The sequence below is a fragment of the Triticum aestivum genome, chromosome 1A (assembly GCF_018294505.1).
Source record: "Triticum aestivum cultivar Chinese Spring chromosome 1A, IWGSC CS RefSeq v2.1, whole genome shotgun sequence".
NCBI lineage: Eukaryota > Viridiplantae > Streptophyta > Magnoliopsida > Poales > Poaceae > Triticum > Triticum aestivum.
The window spans coordinates 445,850,858-445,876,960 of record NC_057794.1 but is presented as its reverse complement, the minus strand read 5'-3'; positions in this window follow the sequence as shown (position 1 = coordinate 445,876,960).

Genomic DNA, 26,103 nt, shown 5'->3' with positions numbered 1-26,103 from the left:
TCTCTATTGCTAAGTTCAACTTGACCACTAGACTGAGGATGATAAGGTGATGCAATTCTATGGTTAAGATCATACTTTGCAAGCATTTTACGAAAAGCACCATGAATAAAGTGTGAACCACCATCAGTCATTAAATATCTAGGGACTCCAAACCTTGGGAAAATAACTTCCTTAATCATTTTAATAGAGGTGTTGTGATCAACACTACTAGTTGGAATAGCTTCCACCCACTTAGTAACATAATCAACAGCAACCAAAATATGTGTGTACCCATTAGAGGAAGGTAAAGGTCCCATGTAATTAAAGCTCCAAACTCGAATGGTTCAATAGCAAGAGAATAATTCATAGGCATTTCCTGACGCTTACCAATGTTACCAATTCTTTGACATTCATCACAAGATAAAACAAATGTACATGCATCCTTGAAGAGAGTAGGCCAATAAAAACCAGATTGCAATACCTTGCGAGCAGTTCTATCTCCCGCATGATGCCCTCCATAAGCTTTGGAGTAACATTTCCGTAGGATTTGTCCCTGTTCATGCTCGAGTACAAAACATAAATAATACCATCTACTCCTTTATAAAGATGTGGGTCATCCCAAAAGTAATGTCTTAAATCATAGAAGAATTTTTTCTTTTGTTGGTATGTGAAACTAGGTGGTATATATTTAGCAACAATGTAATTAGCATAGTCAGCATACCAAGGAGTGTTATGAGAAACATTTATTGCAACTAACTACTCATCAGGAAAGCTATCATTAATAGGTTGTGGGTCATCAAGAATATTTTCAAGCCTAGACAAGTTATCAGCCACGGGGTTCTCAGCTCCCTTTCTATCAGTGATATGTAAGTCAAATTCTTATAGCAAAAGAACCCACCTAATAAGTCTAGGTTTAGCATCTTTCTTTTCCATAAGATATTTTATAGTAGCATGATCGGTGTGAACAATTACTTTAGAATCAACAATGTCATATCTGGATTTATCACAAGCAAACACCACTGCTAAGAATTCTCTTTCACTAGTAGCATAATTTCGTTGAGCATTGTCTAAAATTCTACTAGCATAATGAATAACATTTAATTTCTTATCAACTCTTTGTCCTAGGATAGCACCAACATCATAATCACTAGCATCACACATAATTTCAAAAGGCAAGTTCCTATCAGGTGGTTGAACAATAGGTGCAGAAATTAAGTCTCTCTTAAGTGTTTCAAAGGCTTCTACACAATCGTCTTCAAAAACAAATCGAACATCCTTTTGTAAAAGATTTGTAAGAGGCCTGGAAATTTTAGAGAAGTCTTCAATAAACCTCCTATAGAAACCAACATGACCGAGGAAACTATGAATACCTTGGATATCTTTAGGACATGGCATTTTCTCAATTGCATGAACTTTAGCTTTATCCACTTCAATACCTCATTCAGAAATTTTATGTCCCAAGACAATACCTTCATTAACCATAAAGTGGCACTTCTCCCAATTCAAGATAAGATAAGTCTACTCACATCTTTGCAAAACTTGATCAAGGTTGCTCAAGCAATCATTAAAAGAAGTTTCGTAAACAACCTTTTCACAAAATAAGAGAATATATCAGTCATACATCTTTGAAAGGTAGCAGGTGCATTATATAAACCAAAAGGCATACGTCTATAAGCATAAATTCCAAAAGGACAAGTAAATGTGGTTTTCTCTTGATTAGGTTGTCAAACAGGTATTTGAGAAAAGCCAGAATATCCATCAAGGAAGCAAAAATGTGTCTGCTTTGACAATCTTTCTAGCATTTGATCAATAAAAGGCAGAGGATAATGATCTTTTCTAGTAGCTTTGTTTAATTTTCTAAAATCAATTACCATTCTATAGCCAGTGACAATTCTTTGTGGGATAAGTTCATTCTTATCATGAGGAACAACGGTAATACCTCCCTTCCTAGGGACACAATGAACAGGACTTACCCATCTACTATCAACTATAGGGTAGATTATACCTGCTTCCAGAAGCTTCAGTATTTTAGTTCTTACCACTTCTTTCATTTTAGGATTTAAACATCATTGGTGATCAACAACGGGTTTAGCATTAGGCTCCATATTAATTTTGTGCTGACAGAGAGTGGGACTAATGCCCTTTAAATCATCAAGAGTATACCCAATAGCATCTTGGTGCTTCTTCAGGACATTTAATAATCTTTCTTCTTCATGTTCTAAAAGGTTAGCACTGATAGTAACAGGATATATCTTCTTCTCATCAAGATAAGCATATTTCAAAGTGTCTGGCAATTGTTTTAATTCAAACACAGGATCACCTTTAGGTGGAGGAGGACCTCCTAGAGTTTCAATAGGCAAATTGTGTTTAAGCAGAGGACCTTTGTTCAAAGAAATTTTATCTATTTCATTTCTCTCATGCATATGCATATCATTCTCATGGTCTAGCAAATATTGTTCTAGTGGATCAGTAGGAGGCACAACTATAGAAGCAAGACCAATTATTTCATCCTTACTAGGCAATTCTTCCTTATGATGCTTTCTACTAAACTTAGAAAAATTAAACTATTGAGACTCATCACCAAAACTAACACCGACAGTTTGTTTCTCACAATCTGTTTTAGCATTAACAGTGTTCAAGAAAGGTCTACCAAAGATAATGGGACAAAAGTCATCTCGTGGGGAACCAAGAACAAGAAAATCAGTAGGGTATTTTATTTTCCCACACAAGACTTCAACATCACTAACAATCCCAAGTGGTGTGATGGTGTCTCTATTAGCAAGTTTAATAGTAACACCTATGTCTTCTATTTTAGCGGGTGCTATATCATTCATAATTTCTTGATATAAGGTAAAAGGAATATGTCGTGAGAAACCACAGCCACCTATGGGGCCATGAGCCCCTTTTGGTTCGGCGGGGGGACAGGCACGTTGCACGAAGAGTGGAGAAGCGTAACACAACACGACAGAGATCACACGGGCAGTTTTACCCAGGTTCGGGCCTCCGCGAGGTGTAAAACCCTACTCCTGCTTTGGTGGGTTGATGGTGGAAAATGGTGGAAAAAACATAGCGCTCTTGCCCGGCAAGGTTGCCTCGGGGCGAGAGTGGCTACGCGCGTATGAATGTGCGGGGGTCTGAATCCCTTGTACGGTTGCCATGGGCCTCCTTTTATAGATCAAGGGGTCGCCACAATGGCAAATCAGTTTTTACATACTGATTAGATAGAAAACAGTGCTATCATACCTAACTCTGTAGGCTGACAGAGCGCATTAAATGCGCCACTCAGTGTCACATCACACCTTGCCCGGCAGACCCTGCTAGGCTATTTTGCCAGCTTTGTGCATGCTTGGTTGGCATGTCTCAGGACGAGTGTCGCTTGGAGGTATTTTCTGTTGGAAGTGGCTGTTGATACGTCTCCAACGTATCTATAATTTTTGATTGTTACATGCTGTTATATTATCACTTGGATGTTTTATAGTTATTTTATATCATTTTTTGGTACTAACCTATTGACATAGTGCCAAGTGCCAGTTGTTGTTTTTGCATGTTTTTACATCACAGAAAATCAATACCAAATGGAGTACAAATGCAACGAAACTTTATGGAACTTTTTTATGGACCAGAAGACAGCTAATGGGCCAAGGCTGTGCCTGGGGGGTGCTCTGAGGAGAGCACAACCCACCAGGGCGTGCTAGGAGGCCCAGGCACGCCCGGGTGGGTTGTGCCCACCTCGGGTGCCCCTCGGACCGCCTCTTTGCTCTATAAATACCCCAATATTCCATAAACCCTACGGGAGTCGACAAAAATCAATTCCAGCCGCCGCAGAGTCCAGAACCACCAGATCCAATCTAGACACCATCACGGAGGGGTTCACCACTTCCATTGGTGCCTCTCCGATGATGCGTGAGTAGTTCTTTGTAGACCTCCGGGTCCATATTAGTAGATAGATAGCTTCCTCTCTCTCTCATTTGATTCACAATAAAATGGTCTCTTGGACATCCATATGCTGTAACTCTTTTTGCGGCGTGTTTGTTGGGATCGGATGAACTTTGAGTTTATGATCAGATCTATCTTTTTATATCCATGAAAGTTATTTGAGTTTCTTTGATCTCTTATATGCATGATTGCTTATAGCCTCGATTTCTTCTCTGATATTTGGGTTTTGTTTGGCCAACTTGATCTATTTATCTTCCAATGGGAAGAGGTGCTTTGTAGTGGGTTCGATCTTACAGTGCTTGATCCTAGTGACAGAAGGGGAACCGACACATATGTATGGTTGCTACTAAGGATAAAACGATGGGGTCTATCTCTACATAGATAGATCTTGTCTACATCATGTCATCGTTCTTATTGCATTACTCCGTTTTCCATGAACTTAATACACTAGATGCATGCTGGATAGCGGTTGATGTGTGGAGTAATTGTAGTAGATGCAGGCAGGAGTCGGTCTACTAATCTTGGACGTGATGCCTATGTAATGATCATTGCCTGGATATCGTCATGAGTACTTAAAGTTCCATCAATTGCCCAACAGTAATTCCTTTACCCACCATTTGCTATTTTTCTCGAGAGAAGCCACTAGTGAAATCTACGGCCCCCGGGTCTCTTTCTCATATTATTTGCCTTCACGATCTATTTTATTTGCCTTTTATTTTTAGATCTACTAAACCAAAAATACAAAAATACCTTGCTGCAATTTATTCTTATTTATTTTATTTGGCGTTCGATCTATCAATCTACTACAATTTATTCTCATCCGTTTGCCAATTTCTGGCGCCGCTACTCAAAAGGGATTGACAACCCCTTTTACATGTGGGTTGCGAGTAGTTATTATTTGTGTGCGGGTGTTGTTTATGTTGTGTTGCTTGGTTCTCCTACTGGTTCGATAATCTTGGTTTCACATGTGAGGGAAATACCTACCGCCACTATGTTGCATCATCCCTTCCTCTTTGGGGAAATACCGACGTAGCTTCAAGCGACATCAACCAACTATTTTCAAATTTGAAGGATGGAATTGAAACTCCAATGGCGCAACAGGTATGTTTTAAACCTATTTCTTTAACTGGTTTGCTGTTGTAACTTGCTCTATGTTGATTTCAGTTTCAATTGAATAAACTGTTATGTTCTCATGTCATGCACATTACAAGTGGTGTTATTGCTCTGTAGTTTCCCACACTTATATTTTATCTATTCTGCTGTGTCTTGAACAAATATTACTTGAACTGTGTCTCTATCTTCATTTGGCAACAAAAACTAGAATGATATAGACCATAAAGTGACCATGGTACAGAGATATATGTTTGTTTCATGATGTTATCCTGTCCACTTTACTACTGAACTGATTTACCAAAATGAGTTTCATATACAAAATGGCAAACCTCTGATGTGTCTGCTTGTTTCTCTTTTAGAATGCGGAGAAAATATTGGAGAACAATACCCCGTTATGCAATGGTAAAGGAAGTAATGCATATAAGGTTCAAGATAGTGTGATATCCCTGTTGGTCTCCAAGAAAGCTGAGAAAAACTATCTCGACGATAGTGAGAAAACCCAAAAGTCCTGTCTTGATGTAGTGTTCGAGTTACTGGCCACTACTGCTGGCACAAGCTCTTCGAACTCGCTGCCTGAATCAGTTCATCTTCTTGAGTCTCAACTTCAAGTTGAAAGACATCGATCAGATGTGCTACGACAGGAAGCTGAAGGACTGAGGAAGTCCATGCAGAATTCAGATGCATACTTTCTGGTGGAACAACAAGCGTTGGAGGATTTAAGCACCAAACAAGAGAAAGTAAATAAGCTTGCTAAGCATCTTGCCAGCATTATGGGTACCCAGTATATTGTTTCTTGAGCTCTTATGAAGTGGTTTCAGTTCTGGACTTGTTTTGCTGCGGCGTTTATTTGCACTGGTCGCCAACTTTGACAACCAGTGTATATGATATGCTGCTTTGTTCCCTATATTTGCACTGGTTACCCATCGAGGGATTTGCTCTCTTCCCCGACCCGCCTATAAAAGGAGGGGTGATAACCCACAAGTATAGGGGATCGCAACAGTTTTTGAGGGTAGAGTATTCAACCCAAATTTATAGATTCAACACAAGGGGAGCCAAAGAATATTTGAAGGTATTGGCAGCTGAGTTGTCAATTCAACCACACCTGGGGATTAATTATCTGCAGCAACATGATCAGTAGCAAAGTAATATGATAGTTTTGATAATAGTAGCAGTAGCAATGGTAACGGTAACAGTGATAGCAATAGTTTTGTAACAAGTGCAACAGTAATGATAGTAGTAGTAACTTAGCAAGAACAATATAGGATAAATTCGTAGGCACTGTATCGGTGACTTGTTGGATGATATTCATCATGAGACAGTTATAACCTAGGGCGATACGGCACTAGCTCTAGTTCATCAATATAATGTAGGCATGTATTCCATAAATAGTCATACGTGCTTATGGAAAGAACTTGCATGACATCTTTTGTCCTACCCTCCCGTGGCAGCGGGATCCTATTGGAAACTAAGGGATATAAAGGCCTCCTTTTAATAGAGAACCGGAACAAAGCATTAACACACGGTGAATACATGAACTCCTCAAACTACGTTCATCACCGGGAGTGGTCCCGACTATTGTCACTCCGGGGTTGCCGGATTATAACATGTAGTCGGTGACTATAACTTGCAAGATCGGTGATACGTCTCCAACGTATCTATATTTTTTGATTGTTCCATGCTATTATATATTCTCTTTTGGATGTTTAATGGGCTTTATTATACACTTTTATATTATTTTTGGGACTAACCTATTAACCCAAGGCCCAGTGCAAATTGTTGTTTTTTTTGCCTATTTCAGTGTTTTGCAGAAAAGGAATATCAAACGGAGTCCAAAAGGAATGAAACCTTCGGGAGCGTGATTTTTGGAACAAACGTGATCCATAGGACTTGGAGTGTACGTCAAGAAACAACCGAGGAGGCCACGAGGCAGGGAGGCGCGCCTGCCCCCCTGGGCGCGCCCCCACCCTCATGGGCCCCTCGTGGCTCTCCTAACCGACTTCCTTCGCCTATATATACTCATATACCCTAAAAACATCTAGGAGCACCATGAAACCCTATTTCCACCTCCACAACCTTTTGTACCCGTGAGATCCCATTTTGGGGCCTTTTCCGGTGCTCTGCCAGAGGGGGCATCGATCACGGAGGGCCTCTACATCAACTCCATGGCCCGTCCGATGATGTGTGAGTAGTTTACTTCAGACCTTCGGGTCCATAGCTATTAGCTAGATGGCTTCTTCTCTCTCTTTGGATCTCAATACAAAGTTCTCAACGATCTTCTTGGAGATCTATTCGATGTAACTCTTTTTGCGGTGTGTTTGTCGAGATCCGATGAATTGTGGATTTATGATCAAGTCTATCTATGAACAATATTTGAATCTCCTCTGAATTATTTTATGTATGATTTGTTATCTTTGCAAGTCTCTTCGAATTATCAGTTTGGTTTGGCCTACTAGATTGATCTTTCTTGCAATGGGAGAAGTGCTTAGCTTTGGGTTCAATCTTGCGGTGCTCGATTCCAGTGACAGAAAGGGAAACTACACGTATTGTATTGTTGCCATCGAATATAAAATGATGGGTTTTATACCATATTGCTTGAGTTTATCCCTGTAAATCATGTCATCTTACCTAATGCATTACTCTGTTCTTATGAACTTAATACTCTAGATGCATGCTGGATAGCGGTCGATATGTGGAGTAATAGTAGTAGATGTAGACATGAGTCAGTCTACTTGTCACGGACATGATGCCTATATACATGATCATGCCTAGATATTCTCATAATCATTCACTTTTCTATCAATTGCTCGACAGTAATTTGTTCACCCACCGTAATACGTATGCTATCTTGAGAGAAGCCATTAGTGAAACCTATGGCCCCGGGTCTATTCTCCATTATATTAATCTCCCGTCAACAAGTTATTTTTGGCACCGTTTATTTTGCAGTCTTTACTCTTAATCTTTATTATAAAAATATCAAAAATATTATCTTATCATCTCTATCAGATCTCACTCTCGTAAGTGACTGTAAAGGGATTGAAAACCCCTTTATTGCGTTGGTTGCGAGGTTCTTATTTGTTTGTGTAGGTACGAGGGACTTGCGTGTGGCCTCCTACTGGATTGATACCTTGGTTCTAAAAAACTAAGGGAAATACTCACGCTACTTTGCTGCATCACCCATTCCTCTTCAAGGGAAAACCAACACAGTGCTCAAGAGGTAGCAAGAAGGATTTCTGGCGCCGTTGCCGGGGCGTCTACGCACAAGTCAAGACATACCAAGTACCCATCGCAAACTCTTATCCCTCGCGTTACATTATTTGCCATTTGCCTCTCGTTTGTGATGACCGGATAATCAAGATACAGTAAACCTCTGCTAATGGTGCCACGTCACCTCGGTTACTGTTGATAAACTCGAGCTAGTTCAAAAACTGATTCAAATTAAAATTCAAAATATAGGTAACCAGTAAAATTCTCAAATATCAAAACTATAATGTTTGTGTTGTGTCAAATAAATTGTAAGCAATTATGGTGGAGAAACCAAACTTTGATAAAATGTTTAAAGGCTCTAAAACAATTAAAACAGTAGTGAAAACAATTAAACAAATGCCTATTGAATTTATAAAATGCTAAAACTATTTTATTATGGGTTAAGAATTAATCTCACAGTAGTTTGTTGATAAATACAAATTTAGGCACTAGTGGTAATTTTTATATAAAACTAAAAATAAAAGAAACTACTTATAAGAAAGAAAAGAAAATATAAAAACAGAAAACAAAACTAACAAAGAACAAAAAAAGATAGAAGAACCCCCCCGATAACTGAACCGAGTCCGCACTACGGTTCAACAACTCTTAGTAATCTTCTTTAAGTACGAGCTTGTACCAGATCACGCCATTCCTAGCCTATTTGGCTATATCATTGTCTTAATGATTTTAACTGTGCTACCTGGTCCTTATTCCCGGAGCACCACTTTCAACGATGAGCTAAGCTTACGTTGATTTTCCTCGTCATATCATTTCGCCTTGAACAGCAAGCTTGATTTCGAGATTATGTCGTACTTGTGGTTCAAATAACCTTTCACTTCATCACTCGTTTGACTTGATGTCATCATCGATCGATTACATCTTCATGAAATCTCTTGACCAATGTGTCGTGATCATCATCAGTATTCCAAGCTTTTCCAGGATATCAATTGAATTCATGATGAGAAAAACCATCCTTGCCCTTGATGATTTGTGTGGTCATCGACCACTTTATTGCCTTCCCTCCAACACAAACTTGATTGTGTTTTATGTTATACCTTGAGCTCCTTGCTATCCAGTATTTGTTCTTCTTTACCTTGGAATATTACCACCTTTTATGACAAGATGTCGTGGGAAATTTCACCACCTCTTGAGAACCCTTAATACAAGTGATACTTCTCACCATCATCATTCCCCATGTTATTTATAACTGGAATGCCGACAAATGAACTATGAGGTGTAAAATTCAAAACTTCTAGCAACCCTATTGGTTTGGAGTTAATGGTTGACAGTTCATTCTTAGACTCTTGGATAACGAATCACCATTCTAACATTGATCGTGCTACCTAAGCCCATGTTTCGGGTGCACCTTTCAACCAATGTTTAACTGTGTATGTTTTCCTTGAACATACCTCGTTATATCATTTGATCTGACAGATGTTATCTCCTTGTTCACATAAGTGTGGACATCCATCTTTTGAAAATCTCAATGAATTGTCGCTGAGTTCATCAGCCACCTCTTCATCCTCTCCTTGGTTTTAATGATGAACTCTTGTTTTGGAACTCGCTTCCATAGTACATTTCCCGAGAATCTTACAATGTTGTCTCGTCAATTGTGATGCACCTTTTCTTCTCAGGCATCCTGAGTCTGAGGCATCCTGACACCAACCAGATCTGAATCTCGGTCAGATATGATGGTTGGAACATATTTCCAAGAGTTATTACATTGGTCCTTATATATCGGTAAGGTGATGTCATGCCTATCACACTTGGCCGGAGGGCCTATTGTTATAGTTTCTTTTTTGCACGGTTAGCCATTCTTCCATGAGGAAATTGTAAGACTTATTCTATAAGTTGTTCCCGATGGATCCTTTTTGTCTCCAAAGTCTGATCTTCACCTGTTGACCATGTCAATGCTATCTCAAAGCATGTCTATGGTACTCCGATTTTCACCAGGAACATTTGAAGCCCAAGGTTAAATGTTTCCTGCTCAATTATCCAAACACCGCTGTATGGGTAATGTCATGAAAATTCTCTCCCGTACCTAAAGAGTTTTCCACATTATATCCTGTCATGGATATCATGCTCTATTTGTCCTTGGGAAGGATATACCTTTGAAATATGTGTTTTAACACATTTTCCTTTCCATTGTTCTGTTTAATCTGATAATCGTATTTGCCTTTCCATTGGTTGGTTTAACGTGTCTTGTGATCTATATGATCTAAGCGGTAATATTCTCCTGCTTATGTAAACACCTCGGTGTACAATTCTGTCAGCAAGACCCTGTTACTATTGTTGATGACATTTCGGTAGCCACCGATGGACGAGAACCTTGCCTATTGGCCCGCCTCGTTCAACGACCAGGAAAATGGTTCTCTTCGTCCCTCGCCCTTGGTATCGATGTTGTTGCCGACATAGCTGACAGGCTATCCTCTGACATGCCTTGCTTACATGATCGTGCAAGGCGTCACTGCCTTTCCTACTTTAACCCAGATGGTGGGCCCATAACCCATAGTTCCACAGGATCGAAACCTGACTCTCTTGTAGACCTTATTGCCAAAGATACTCCTTGAACTTGACTTCGTATGTAATTCACGGGCCACCTGCCTAGTAATCTGTTCTGGTATCAGACGCAATACTTATTCCCATTGCTCTGAACCCCTTTCACATTTCGTATCAGGCAACGAACGATTGCCTATGCGCTAGAAACTTCTATTTTGCACCTTCTTACTTTGCTCTCGATATTTTCTTAAGATTAGATTCGAGAGTTACTTCCTGCCACCTTCCCTGATGTTATCTACTAGATAAGCAAACATTGTAGCGGTTCGTTCTTCCGTAATACCCCCTTATCCTTTCGTAAGTACGATGGCGTTCCCGAAGAAAGGACGACAACTTCATCATGATGCATTGGAATAAAGAATTGAAGACATCAATGAAAGGGATTAACTTCTTCAAGAAGATCTGTTAGAATATCGTAACAAGAACTTTCCCCCTTAAATCTCGGGACGAGATTTCTTGTAGTGGAGGAGAATTGTGACGACCGGATAATCAAGATACAGTAAACCTCTGCTAATGGTGCCATGTCACCTCGGTTACTGTTGATAAACTCGAGCTAGTTCAAAAACTGATTCAAATTAAAATTCAAAATATAGGCAACCAGTAAAATTCTCAAATATCAAAACTATAATGTTCGTGTTGTGTCAAATAAATCGTAAGTAATTATGGTGGAGAAACTAAACTTTGATAAAATGTTTAAAGGCTCTAAAACAATTAAAACAGTAGTGAAAACAATTAAACAAATGCCTATTGAATTTATAAAATGCTAAAACTATTTTATTATGGGTTAAGAATTAATCTCACGGTAGTTTGTTGATAAATACAAATTTAGGCACTAGTGGTAATTTTTATATAAAACTAAAAATAAAAGAAACTACTTATAAGAAAGAAAAGAAAATATAAAAACAGAAAACAAAACTAACAAAGAACAAAAAAAAAGATAGAAGAACCCCCCCCCCCCCACCCGGTGGCCAACCGACCCAACCTAACGGCCCAGTTGGATACTTCGGCCGGCCCAGCCGCGCCTACTAACCCCCCCACTATTCTGAAACCCTAACCCGTAACCCCCACTCCCCCACTACGCTCTCCTCCCCCCGATCCGATCTGGATCGGGGTCGACCCTATCGCTGCGCCGCTGCCCTCCCCGTCGCCGACATCAAGTCCCGTCGCCGGATCTCCTCCCCTCCGTCGTCGCCTCGCCTCCCCTCTCGCACCTGTTCCCCGACCCGATATGGATCGGGAAGGGGCAACGAGCCCGACGCCCACCCTTCACCGACGCCATCGCCGAGCGCCACTACGCCGTCGTCGAGCGACACCACCGCCGTCGCCGAACTTCTCGTTGCCTCCTCGTCTCCCTCCCTGAGCACCGCTGCCCCCGAACCCTACAGCCCCTTTGAGCTTCTCCATCTCCTCGCACTCCCTCTGCCCCGCACAGTCACCGCGTGCCGCACCTGGTCCGGCACCCCGCTGGCGCCCCGTACCGCGCCTCGCCCCGCTCCGGTTCCCCTTGCCCCACGCTCCTCCCCCTCGCATGCTCTGCTGCCTGCAGCCAGCCGCACCTTGCATCGGCGAGCCCGCCCCGGCTCCCCTGTGGTTGCTCGCTCCGGCCACCGCCTTCGTCCCGCCGTGCTGCCCGTCCCCTACCACGTTGCTCTGCCGTACTCGGCCACCCGCTCGCGCCCCGTTTTCCCCGGTGCTGTTGCTCCTTGCCCGCGACCCCTTGCTCGCCGGCCGGCGCGTGCCCGACCCTGCAGTGGCTGTTGCCGCGGCCCTGGGCATGTGCTCGTGCGGTCTGGGCAGCGCATGCGCCCAGCGCCCAGCGCCCGTTTACCCGTGCGCCCGTTAAGCCCCCCTGGGCCTATGACACATGGGCCCCGCCCAGAGAACGTTAAAAAAAGATTTAAAAAAGATTAAAAAAGGTAATTAATTAATTAATTAATTAAGGAATTAATTAAGTAAGTTAATTAATCCTACTTAATTAATCTAATTAACCTGTTAGTCTAACTAAGCAATAATTAGTTTAACCTAATCCTAATTAACTTAACAGAGTATGATAGGTGGGTTCCACTGGGCCCACATGTCAGTTTGACCCAGTCAACCTCTGTTTACTGCTGACGTCATGCTAACGTCATCAAACACTGTTCTGGATAATGTTGCATTAAAATAATTAAATAAATCCTGAAAATGTTTTAAATCTTTTAAAATTAATAGAAAATAAACCGTAGCTCAGATGAAAATACTTTCTACATTAGGGCACACCTAGCATCACGCTTTGTCATGTCATGCATCGTCATGCATTTGTTTGCATTATATTTATTGTTTCTTCCCCCTCTTCTCTCGCTAGACACTGAGACCGACGCCGCTGCTACCCAGTATGACTACGGCGTCGATGACCCCTCTCTCTTGCCAGAGCAACCAGGCAAGCCCCCCTTGATCACCAGATATCGCCTACTCTTCTCTATACTGCTTGCATTAGAGTAGTGTAGCATGTTACTGCTTTCCGTTAATCCTATCCTGATGCATAGCCTGTCCTTGCTACTACTGTTGTTATCTTTACCTGCAATCCTAATGCTTAGTATAGGATGCTAGTTTATCATCAGTGGCCCTACATTCTTGTCCGTCTGCCATGCTATACTATCGGGCCGTGATCACTCGGGAGGTGATCACGGGTATATAACTATATACTTTATACATGATACATGTGATGACTAAAGACGGGTCGGCTCGAGGAGTACCCGCGGTTGATTCACGAATTGGGGGTTGGAAGGACATACTTTCCCGACAGCCCTCTGTGTGGATCTTTGTGGCGAAGCGACAGGGCAGGTTGAGACCACCTAGGAGAGAGGTGGGCCTGGCCTTGGTCGGCGTTCGCGGTTATTTCAAGATAACACGTTTAACGAGATCTTGGTATTTGATCTGAGTCTGGCCACTGGCCTATACGCACTAACCATCTACGCGGGGACAATTATGGGCACTCGACGTCGTGGTATCAGCCGAAGCCTTCGTGACGTCAGCGACTGAGCGGCGCGCGCCGGATTGGACTGGAATGCCTACTAGGCTAGGTCTGCTTCCGGCCGCCCTCGCAACATGCAGGTGTGCAATGGGCGATGGGCCCAGACCCATGCGCCATAGGATTTAGACCGGCGTGCTGACCTCTCTGTTGTGCCTAGGTAGGGCTGCGACGTGTTGATCTTCCAAGGCCGGACATGACCCAGTAAAGTGTGTCCGGACAAAGGGGATCGAGCGTGTTGGGAAATGTGGTGCACCCCTGCAGGGAAGTTAATCTATTCGAATAGTAATGATCTTCGGTAACAGGACGACTTGGAGTTGTACCTTGACCTTATGACAACTAGAACCGGATACTTAATAAAACACACCCTTCCAAGTGCCAGATACAACCGGTGATCGCTCTCTCACAGGGCGACGAGGGGAGGATCATCGGTTAGGATTATGCTACACGATGCTACTTGGTGAACTTCCATCTACTCTCTTCTCCTGCTGCAAGATGGAGGTTACCAAAAGCGTAGTCTTCGACAGGACTAGCTATCCCCCTCTTATTCCGGCATTCTGCAATTCAGTCCACATATGATACCCTTTCTCCGTTTGATACCAATGCATGCATATGTAGTGTAGCTCCTTGCTTGCGAGTACTTTAGATGAGTAGTCACGGTTGCTTTGCTCCCTCTTTTCCCCCTTTCTATACTCGATTACTGCGACCAGATGTTGGAGCCCTGGAGCCAGACGCCACCATCGATGACGACTACTACTACTCGGGAGGTGCCTACTACTACGTGCAACCCGCTGACGATGACCGAGAGTAGTTTAGGAGGATCCCAGGCAGGAGGCCTGCGCCTCTTTCGATCTGTATCCCAGTTTGTGCTAGCCTTCTTAGGGCATCTTGTTTAACTTATGTTTGTACTCAGATATTGTTGCTTCCGCTGACTCGTCTATGATCGAGCTCTTGTATTCGAGCCTTTGAGGCCCCTGGCTTGTAATATGATGCTTGTATGACTTATTTATTTGTAGAGTTGTGTTGTGATATCTTCCCGTGAGTCCCTGATCTTGATCGTACACGTTTGCGTGTATGATTAATGTACGATTGAATCGGGGGCGTCACATCATTTTCCTCTCCCCCACTTCAACCTTGCCATTTTATTCGCCCTCCTTTTCCGTTCCCCTTCTCTTTTCCATTTCGTCTCTTTTTTCTTGCTTCTTGTTTGCTTGTGTGTTGGATTGCTTGCTTGTCATGATGGCTCAAGATAATACTAAATTGTGTGACTTTTCCAATACCAACAATAATGATTTTCTTAGCACTCTGATTGCTCCTCTTACCGACGCTGAATCTTGTGAAATTAATGCTGCTTTGCTGAATCTTGTCATGAAAGATCAATTCGCCGGCCTTCCTAGTGAAGATGCCGCTACCCATCTAAATAGCTTAGTTGATTTATGTGATATGCAAAAGAAGAAAGATGTGGACAATGATATTGTTAAACTGAAGCTATTTCCGTTTTCTCTTAGAGATCGTGCTAAAACTTGGTTTCCATCTTTGCCTAAAAATAGTATTGATTCATGGAATAAGTGCAAAGATGCTTTTATCTCTAAATATCCCCCCACTAAGATCATCTCTCTTAGAAATGATATTATGAATTTTAAGCAACTTGATCATGAACATGTTGCACAAGCTTGGGAGAGGATGAAACTAATGATACGTAATTGCCCTACACATGGATTGAATCTTTGGATGCTTATAAAAAAATTATGCCGAATTGAATTTTGCTTCTAGAAATCTTTTAGATTTGGCCGCAGGAGGCACTTTTATGGAAACCACTTTAGTAGAAGCTACTAAACTCCTAGATAATATTATGGTTAATTATTCTCAGTGGCACACTGAAACATCTACTAGTAAAAAGGTTCATGCAATAGAAGAAATTAATGTTTTGAGTGGAAAGATGGATGAACTTATGAAATTGTTTGCTAATAAGAGTGTTTCTTCAGATCCTAATGATATGCCTTTGTCTACTTTGATTGAGAATAATAATGAATCTGTGGATGTGAATTTTGTTGGTAGGAACAATTTTGGTAATAATGCATATAGAGGTAATTTTAATACTAGGCCGTTTCCTAGTAATCCCTCTAATAATTATGGTAATTCCTACAACAATTCCTATGGAAATTATAATAAGATGCCCTCTGATTTTGAATCTAATATTAAAGAATTTATTAGTTCGGAAAAGAGTTTCAATGCTTTGATTGAAGAAAAATTGTCTAAGATTGATGAGTTGGCTAGGAACGTGGATAGAATTTCTCTTGATGTTGATTCTTTGAAACTTAAATCTATTCCACCTAAGCATGATATCAATGAGTCTCTCAAAGCTATGAGAATTTCCATTGATGAGTGCAAAGAAAGAACCGCTAGGATGCGTGCTAAAAATATTGCTTTCTGAAAGCGTGTTCTTCTAGTTTTGATGATAGTAAGGATGAAGATCTAAAAGTGATTGATGTGTCTCCTATTAAATCTTTGTTTTGCATTATGAATCTTGATATGATGGGACTGGAGATGAGTCAACTTTAGTTAGAAGGCATCCCAATGATTCAGAGTTTTTAGATCTTGATGCAAAAATTGGTAAAAGTGGGATCGATGAGGTCAAAACTTTAGATAACAATGAACCCACTATCTTGGATTTCACAGAATTTAATTATGATAATTGCTCTTTAATAGATTGTATTTCCTTGTTGCAATCCGTGCTAAATTCTCCGCATGCTTATAGTCAAAATAAGGCTTTTACTAAACATATCGTTGATGCCTTAATGCAATCTTATGAAGAAAAACTTGAATTGGAAGTTTCTATCCCTAGAAAACTTTATGATGAGTGGGAACCTACTATTAAAATTAAAATTAATGATCATGAATGCTAGGCTTTGTGTGATTTGGGTGCTAGTGTTTCCACGAGTCCTAAAACCTTTTGTGATTTGCTAGGTTTCCGTGAATTTGATGATTGTTCTTTAAACTTGCATCTTGCAGATTCCACCATTAAGAAATCTATGGGAAGAATTAATGATGTTCTTATTGTTGCAAATAGGAATTATGTGCCCGTAGATTTCATTGTCCTTGATATAGATTGCAATCCTACATGTCCTATTATTCTTGGTAGACCTTTCCTTAGAACGATTGGTGCAATTATTGATATGAAGGAAGGGAATATTAGATTCAAATTTCCATTAAGCAAGGGCATGGAACACTTTCCTATTAAGAAAATTAAATTACCTTATGAATATATTACGAGAGCTACATATGGATTGCATACCAATGATGGTAATACCTAGATCTATCCTTGCCTTTATGCCTAGCGTTAAACGAGAGCGCTTGTTGGGAGGCAACCCAATTTTATTTTTGTTCCTTGCTTTTTGATTCTGTTTAGTAATAAATAATTCATCTAGCCTCTGTTTATATGTGGTTTTATGCTTTTAATTAGTGTTTGTGCCAAGTAGAACATTTGGGAGGACTTGGGGAAAGTCTTTGCGATCTTGCTGTAAAAAACAGAAACTTTAGCGCTCACGAGATTTGCTGACATTTTTTACTGGAGAGTGCTATTTAGTTAATTATTCTCGAAGATGATTAATAGATAAATTCCTCACGTCCAGAAATTATTTTAGAATTTTTGGGGTTCCATAAGTATTCGAAACCTACAGATTACTATAGACTGTTCTGTTTTTGACAGATTCTGTTTTTCGTGTGTTGTTTGCTTATTTTGAGGAATCTATGGCTAGTATCAGAGGGTATGAACCATAGAGAAGTTGGAATACAGTAGGTTTAACACCAATATAAAAAAATAATGAGTTAATTACAGTACCTTGAAGTGGTGTTTTGTTTTCTTTCGCTAACGGAGCTCACGAGATTTTCTGTTAAGTTTTGTGTTGTGAAGTTTTCAAGTTTTGGGTAAAGATTTGATGGATTATGGAACATGGAGTGGCAAGAGCCTAATCTTGGGGATTCCCAAGGCACCCCAAGGTAAAATCCAAGGACAACCAAAAGCCTAAGCTTGGGGATGCCCTGGAAGGCATCCCCTCTTTCGTCTTCGTCCATCGGTAACTTACTTGGAGCTATATTTTTATTCACCACATGATATGTGTTTTGCATGGAGCGTATTGTATGATTTGAGTCTTTGTTTTTAGTTTACCACAATCATCCTTGATGTGCACACCTTTTGAGAGAGATACACATTAATCGGAATTCATTAGAATACTCTATGTGCTTCACTTATATCTTTTGAGTTAGATAATTTTGCTCTAGTGCTTCGCTTATATATTTTATAGCACGTCAGTGGTTCTATTTTATAGAAATAATTGATCTCTCATGCTTCACTTATATTATTTTGGGAGTCCTTTAGAACAGCATGGTAATTTGCTTTGGTTATAAAATTAGTCCTAATATGATAGGCATCCAAGATAAAAACCATAAAGTGCATTAAAAACTAAGAGAAGATTGATACTTGATAGTTGTTTTGAGATATAAAGGTGGTAATATTAGAGGTGTGCTATTTGAGTAATTGTGAAATTGAGAAATACTTGTGTTGAAGTTTGGAAGTCCCGTAGCATGCACGTATGGTAAACGTTGTGTGACAAATTCGAAGCATGAGGTGTTCTTTGATTGCTTTCCTTATGAGTGGTGGTCGGGGACGAGCGATGGTCTTTTCCTACCAATCTATCCCCCTAGGAGCATACACGTAGTGCTTGGTTTTGATGACTTGTAGATTTTTGCAATAAGTATGTGAGTTCTTTATGACTAATGTTAACTCCATGGATTATACGCACTCTCACCATTCCATCATTGCTAGCCTCTTCGGTACCGTGCATTGCCCTTTCTCACCTTGAGAGTTGGTGCAAACTTCGCCGGTGCATCCAAACCCCGTGATATGATACGCTCTATCACACATAAGCCTCCTTATATCTTCCTCAAAACAGCCACCATACCTACCTATTATGGCATTTCCATAGCCATTCTGAGATATATTGCCATGCAACTTTCCACTGTTCTGATTTTGTAGGGATAAGCTTTCTTTGGCTATGTTATTTTGATAAGACATAATTGCTTGGTTAGCATGCTTGAAGTATTATTATTTTTATGTCAACATTAAACTTTTATCTTGAATCTTTTAGATCTGAACATGCATGCCACAATAAAGAAAATTACATTGAAGAATATGCTAGAAAGCATTCCACATAAAAAATTCTGGTTTTTTTATCATTTACCTACTCGAGGACGAGCAAGAATTAAGCTTGGCGATGCTCGATGCGTCTCCAATGTATCTATAATTTTTGATTGTTCCATGATATTATATATTCTGTTTTGGATGTTTAATGGGCTTTATTATACACTTTTATATTATTTTTGGGACTAACCTATTAACCCAAGGCCCAGTGCAAATTGCTGTTTTTTTGCCTATTTCAGTGTTTCGCACAAAAGGAATATCAAACGGAATCCAAAAGGAATGAAACCTTCGGGAGCGTGATTTTTGTAACAAACGAGATCCAGAGGACTTGGAGTGGACGTCAAGAAACAATCAAGGAGGCCACGAGGCAGGGAGGTGCGCCCCCACCCTCGTGGGCCCCTCATGGGTCTCCTGACCGACTTCCTTCGCCTCTATATACTCATATACCCTAAAAACATCCAGGAGCACCACGAAACCCGATTTCCACCGCCGCAACCTTCTGTACCCATGAGATCCCATCTTGGGGCCTTTGTCGGCGCTCCGCCGGAGGGGGCATCGATCACGGAGGGCCCCTACATCAACTCCATGGCCCCTCCGATGATGTGTGAGTAGTTTACTTCAGACCTTCGGGTCCATAGCTATCAGCTAGATGGCTTCTTCTCTCTCTTTGGATCTCAATACAAAGTTCTCCTCGATCTTCTTGGAGATCTATTCGATGTAACTCTTTTTGCAGTGTGTTTGTCGAGATCCGATGAATTGTGGGTTTATGATCAAGTCTATCTATGAACAATATTTGAATCTACTCTGAATTTTTTATGTATGATTTGTTATCTTTGCAAGTCTCTTCGAATTATCAGTTTGGTTTGGCCTACTAGATTGATCTTTCTTGCAATGGGAGAAGTGCTTAGCTTTGGGTTCAATCTTGCGGTGCTCGATCCCAGTGACAAAAAGGGAAACGACACATATTGTATTGTTGCCATCGAGGATAGAAAGATGGGGTTTATATCATATTGCTTGAGTTTATCCCTCTACATCATGTCATCTTACCTAATGCGTTACTCTGTTCTTATGAACTTAATACTCTAGATGCATGCTGGATAGCGGTCGATGTGTGGAGTAATAGTAGTAGATGCAGACAGGAGTCGGTCTACTTGTCACGGACATGATGCCTATATACATGATCATGCCTAGATATTCTCTTAATTATTCACTTTTCTATCAATTGCTCGACAGTAATTTGTTCACCCACCGTAATACTTATGCTATCTTGAGAGAAGCCCCTAGTGAAACCTATGGCCCCCGGGTCTATTCTCCATTATATTAATCTCCCGTCAACAAGTTATTGTTGGCACCATTTATTTTGCAATCTTTAGTTTTAATCTTTATTATAAAAATACCAAAAATATTATCTTATCATCTCTATCAGATCTCACTCTCGTAAGTGACCGTGAAGGGATTGACAACCCCTTTATTGCATTGGTTGCAAGGTTCTTATTTGTTTGTGTAGGTACAAGGGACTTGCGTGTGGCCTCCTACTGGATTGATACCTTGGTTCTCAAAAACTGAGGGAAATACTTATGCTACTTTGCTGCATCACCCTTTCCTCTTCAAGGGAAAACCAACGCAGTGCTCAAGAGGTAGCAATCGGATCTAGAACATGGATATAATGGTGATAACATAAACGGTTCGGATCTGAAATCATGGCACCCGGGCCCAAAGTGACAAGCATTAAGCATGGCAAAGTCATAGAAACATCAATCTTAGAACATAGTGGATACTAGGGATCAAGCCCTAACAAAACTAACTCGATTACATGATGAATCTCATCCAACTCCTCACCGACCAACGAGCCTACGAAGGAATTACTCACTTCCAGTGGGGAGCATCATGGAATTGGCGATGGAGAAGGGTTGGTGATGACGAAGAACGAAAATCCCCTTCTCCGGAGCCCCAAACGGACTCCAGACCTGGCCTCCCGATGAAGAATAGGAGGTGACGGTGGCTCTGTCTCATGGATCGTGATAATTGTTTATCCTTAATTTTTTCCTAGAAAAATAGGTATTTACGGAGTTGGAATCAGGGCCGCGGGGCCACCAGGTGGGGACAAACCACTGGGCATGCCAGGAGGGGGGCACCCTGGTGGGTTGTGCCCACCCAGGTGCCCCCTTCCGGTGGTTCTTGGCTCCCGGAAATTCTTGTTTATTGTATAAAAAATCCTCGCAAAGTTTCGTTCCATTCCAAGAACTTTTATTTCTGCACAAAACAAACACCATGTTAGTTCTACAGAAAATAGCGTCAATCCGAGGTTAGTTTCATTCAAATCATGCAAATTAGAGTTCAAAACAAGAGGAAAAGCGTTAGGAAAAGTAGATACGCTGGAGACGTATCAAGGGGCGGGGGAGGAGCGGAGGCATTCATCCTCAAACCCCTTCTCCTCCATCCTCTGATTTCTGTTGGACATACCGAAGGGGGGAGCCTGGGGCCAGGCCCCGGGCCATATCTTGGGTTTGGCGATGTCGAATGCTCATGCTGATGCTTGGGGAGTGAGTCTGGTTCAGGCTCGTAGGAGGGGTGGTTACGCCTTCGTTGGGGCGAGACTCCTTCCTCATCTTCCCGCAAGCCTCAGGAGGGTGCACGGGCGGTGCGGCGGTAGCATTGGAGGTGGCGACTCCGGTGTGCTCATCGCCGGGTTGTCCGTGGCTTCAGTTTTAGTGAGGGTCAACGCAAGCAACACCACGCCGAAGCTGGTAACGGACGCAAGGCGTGGTAGTCGACTGTGGCCTATTCCCCCTCCTCTCGTGGCGTCAGAGGGAGGTTGCAGAATGGGCTTGCCATCGGTAAAGGCGGACCTGACCTCCCCGGGTGCTGTCTGCTCGGTGCGTGGGGGAGCTCCTTGTTCCCATACATGCTTCCTTAATGTGCGGTGGCTCCTGGTCTTTGGGCCGTCGAGGACGACCATGCTCTCTGTGGGATTACCCAGAGAGCATGGCGCCCGATTTGGCTGTCATGATGGGGGCTTCGTGCGGCAGCGGTATGGAAGGTGGTGGCAACCCACAACCCATCAAGAACGGGGGCGACCATTCCGACGAGTCGTGTTTTTCGGTGACTCCACCGCCCCCGTCTGGGCTTCCGGTAGTGTCATCATCCACACCTGCCCTTCGGTTTCTTCCTCCTAGCTAGGAAACGACGCCACCCTGATCCCGGGGAGGCGTCGAATCCCAGCCAGGCCTTCCCTCTGCCTTCTTCGTGTCTCCCTGTAGTTTTGAAGAAGGAAAGGAAAAAGTGAATGCATCACAGGCATTTTATCTATTTTCAATCTTAAATCTATAGGCACTTGCCAAATTTTAGTTCAATTATGTAATCTCTAGAATCCATGTTTGTGTCTTGTAAGGTCAGTACTTGTTTGATCAGCATATTAACAAAAAAGATAAACCTTGCTGGGGACTTGTGCATGTAATATGTCCATGCAGGGGCAGAACGCCTCTATACTTTTAAGTAAACAAGTTTCCCCCGGCAGGCTATCCTGCCGATACCCTCAGTTTTGTTGCCATGGAGTCAGGCCTACCGGGCACAAATCATGAAGAGAGACCAGCCCCCCACCAATCTTTTTTCATCAAAGGCCACTGCGACCATCCGGACCGAAGCAACGTTCGAGTCAAGGGATGGGAGCACCTAAGTTTTAAAAAGGCGACGAGGTTTTCTCATGCACAAGTCTTTACTTACAGAACACGTATGGATAAGAGAAAGAACTTATCTGTTTGGCTTGCCGGAGATCGCAGTGTAGGCTCATCTTTCCATTTCCTCTTGGAGACCAAGTCCACGGTAGGAGCCTGCAGTTTATGCAGGTGAAAATGATGCCAGATGCGATCTTATCTACATGAACATGCGATGCTCATGAAATGCTTATGCACGCATGCAACTTGTCACCCCCTAGTGCTTCATTTATTTCTCTGTTGCTCAGGGTCTGCGCTTGGCTTTGTACAAGGGGTTACATATGCAACTGAGGCAAGGCCTGTACAAACGGGTGGCTACCGGGCAGGGCCCGACAGCCAAGCCTTACAGGTAGAACTTGCAGAGATGCTCAATATTCCATGAGTTTTGCAATTGAATGCCATCTCCGGTCTCCAGACAGACTGCACCAGGTCTGGTGACTCGTACTACCTGGTAAGGGCCTTCCCACTCTGGCGTCAACTTGTTCGCACCCTTGGCGGACTGAACGCGCCTAAGGACAAGGTCGCCATCCTCAAAACACCGGGCATGGACCCTGCGGCTGTGATAGCAACGCAGGGCTTGCTGGTAGTATGCAGCACGCATAGCAGCCCGGAGACGGTTCTCCTCGAGAAGCATAGCGTCGTCTCACCGGTGCTGATCCTACGCTACTTCATTGTAGGGAAGCACTCGAGGTGACCCATAAATGAGTTCCGTGGGGTTAACTGCTTTTGCCCCATAGACTAGGGAGAAGGGAGTCTACCCGGTAGCTCGATTTGGTGACGTTCAGAGGTACGAAAGAACCACCGGCAGCTCATCGATCCATCGCCTACCGCACTTCTGCAGCTTATCAAATGTTCTTGTCTTGAGTCCTCGCAACACTTCAGCATTTGCCCTCTCAGCTTGTCCATTGCTTCTGGGATGTGCAATAGAGGCAAATGAGATCTTGCTTCCGAGGGCATGAACATATTGATGAAGGCGCGGCTCATGAACTGGGTGCCATTGTCGGTGATGATCTCGGCAGGGACCTCGAAGCGGCACACCAAACCTTTTAAGAACTTGATAGCTGACTGAGCAGTCACCTTTCTCATGGCTTCTACTTCCGGCCACTTTGTAAACTTGTCGATGGCAACAAACAAGAATTCAAAGCCCCGGCAGGTCAGGGGAAAGGGCCGAGGATATCGAGCCCCCAGACCGAAAACAACCATGACAAAGGGATTGTCTAAAGATCTTGGGCAGGCGGATGGATGTTCTTGGAATGGAACTGGCAGGCTTCACATTTGATGACTAGCTCGACCGCATCTTGGAGGGCTATGGGCCAATAGAATCCTTGCGGGAATGCTTTCCCAACCAACGCCCTTGATCCAATGTGGGAGCCGCACATGCCTTGTGTATTTGTGCCAGCAGTTTCTTTCCTCCTTCCCGGCAAATGCACTTCAATTTCACACCATTGGACCTTCTTCTATATAGTGTATCATCGACAAACTGATACATACTGGCCCTTCGGGCTACTCTTTCATCTTCTGCTTGCTCTTCGGGAAGTTCTCTAGTTTGGAGGAAGTGGACTATGTGCCTTGCCCAAGTTGGAGCCTGGGCTCGGCAACGAGGACTAGTGGCACCTCCTCATTTGCAGGAGCGTGTTCCTCGACTGCGGGTACTAGTGGCCCGGTAGGAGGGAGCAACCTAACAATCGAAGGGAAGTTGTTTCTGGCAGGGTCCCTGCAAGGAGCCCCGAGAGACTCTACCGGGAGAGGCTTACCGGAGTCCAGTTTCATTCTCTTTCAGGCCATTGTTGCCGGGGATACGAAGGGCTGAGTAAGATGGAGAACCAAAATTCCTGGTTCCATAGGAAGTTTTTGTGCAGCACACTTTGAAAGATGATCAACAATGCTATTTTCTGCACGGGGTACGTGCTCTGTTTACAATCCGTCAAAGCGCTCCTCCAGTATTCTCACTTCCTCAACGTATGCCTCCATCAATGGACTTTGGTAATCCTTGCTGACTTGTCTCACCACAAGTTGTGAATCTCCTTGAATGATTAGCTTCTTGATTCCCAATTCAGTGGCAATCCTGAGCCCGGCAAGGAGCCCTTCATACTCTGATGTATTGTTGGTCGCCTCCTCCCGCGGAAAATGCATCTGGACGACATACTTCAGGTGCTCTCCAGTGGGAGCAGCGAGAAGCATGCCAGCCCCTACACCTTGTAGGAAGAAGGCACCATCGAAATACATGATCCATCCTTAGGGTGCTTCCTTGCCAGGAATAACTATTTCTGATAGTTCTTCATCAGGGGTTGGCGTCAATTCTGCAATAAACTCTGCCAATGCCCTGCTCTGAATTGTTGATGTGCTTTCAAATTTAAGGCCAAAGCTGGATAACTCCAATGCCCACTACACTATTCTTCTGGTAGCCTTCGGGTTTCGGAGTATCCTTTGCAATGGAAAGCGGGTGACAACCGTGATCTCATGGGCTTGGAAGTAGTGGCGCAGTTTCCTTGAGGCCATGATAAGGCCAAAAATCAACCTTTGCACATCAGAGTACCTGGATCTAGCCCCCTGCAATAGGGAGCTGCCGAAGTACACTGGGCGTTGCACCACTTTATTCCTTGCCGCGTCCTTGGGGTGGTCTCCACTGCCGCGCTCTTCTTTGTCCTAATCCATATCTGGCCTTGCCGTGCTGTTCTCACCCTCTCCCCTGGAAGGGACACTAGTTGAGGTTGTTGCTTCTTCCACTTCCCGGTGTGCCACTAGTGCTGGACTAACCACTTGATTTGTTGACGCTAGGTATAGCAGCAACGACTCTTGTGGTTTGGGAGCAACCAAAGTTGGCACATAGGACAAGTAGGTCTTCAAATCTTGCAGTGTTGTATCTGCTTCCGGGGTCCACTTCATGGGTCCTGCCTTCTTCAAGATCTTGAAGAACGGCAAGGCGCGCTCAGCAGACTTGGAGATGAATCTGCTAAGCGCGGCAATGCACCCTGTTAAATGCCTTACATCCTTAATTGTCTTAGGTGCCTGAATCTGCTCGATAGCCTTGATCTTATCGTGGTTGGCCTCTATCCGTGATGGGACACGAAGAAACCAAGTAGCTTGCCGAATCGAATGCCAAACACGCACTTCACCGGGTTCAGCTTCAAGTTGATCTTGCGCAGATTAGGAAACGTCTCTTCTAAATCCTAGATGAGGGTTGACCTGTCCTTGGTCTTGACCACAATATCATCCATATAAGTTTCAATGTTCCTATGCAACTGTGATTCAAAACCAATCTGACTGTTCTTGCAAATGTGGACCTGGCACTCTTCAACCCGAAAGGCATGCGCACGAAGCAGTATGTGCCACATGGGGTGATGAATGAGGTCTTC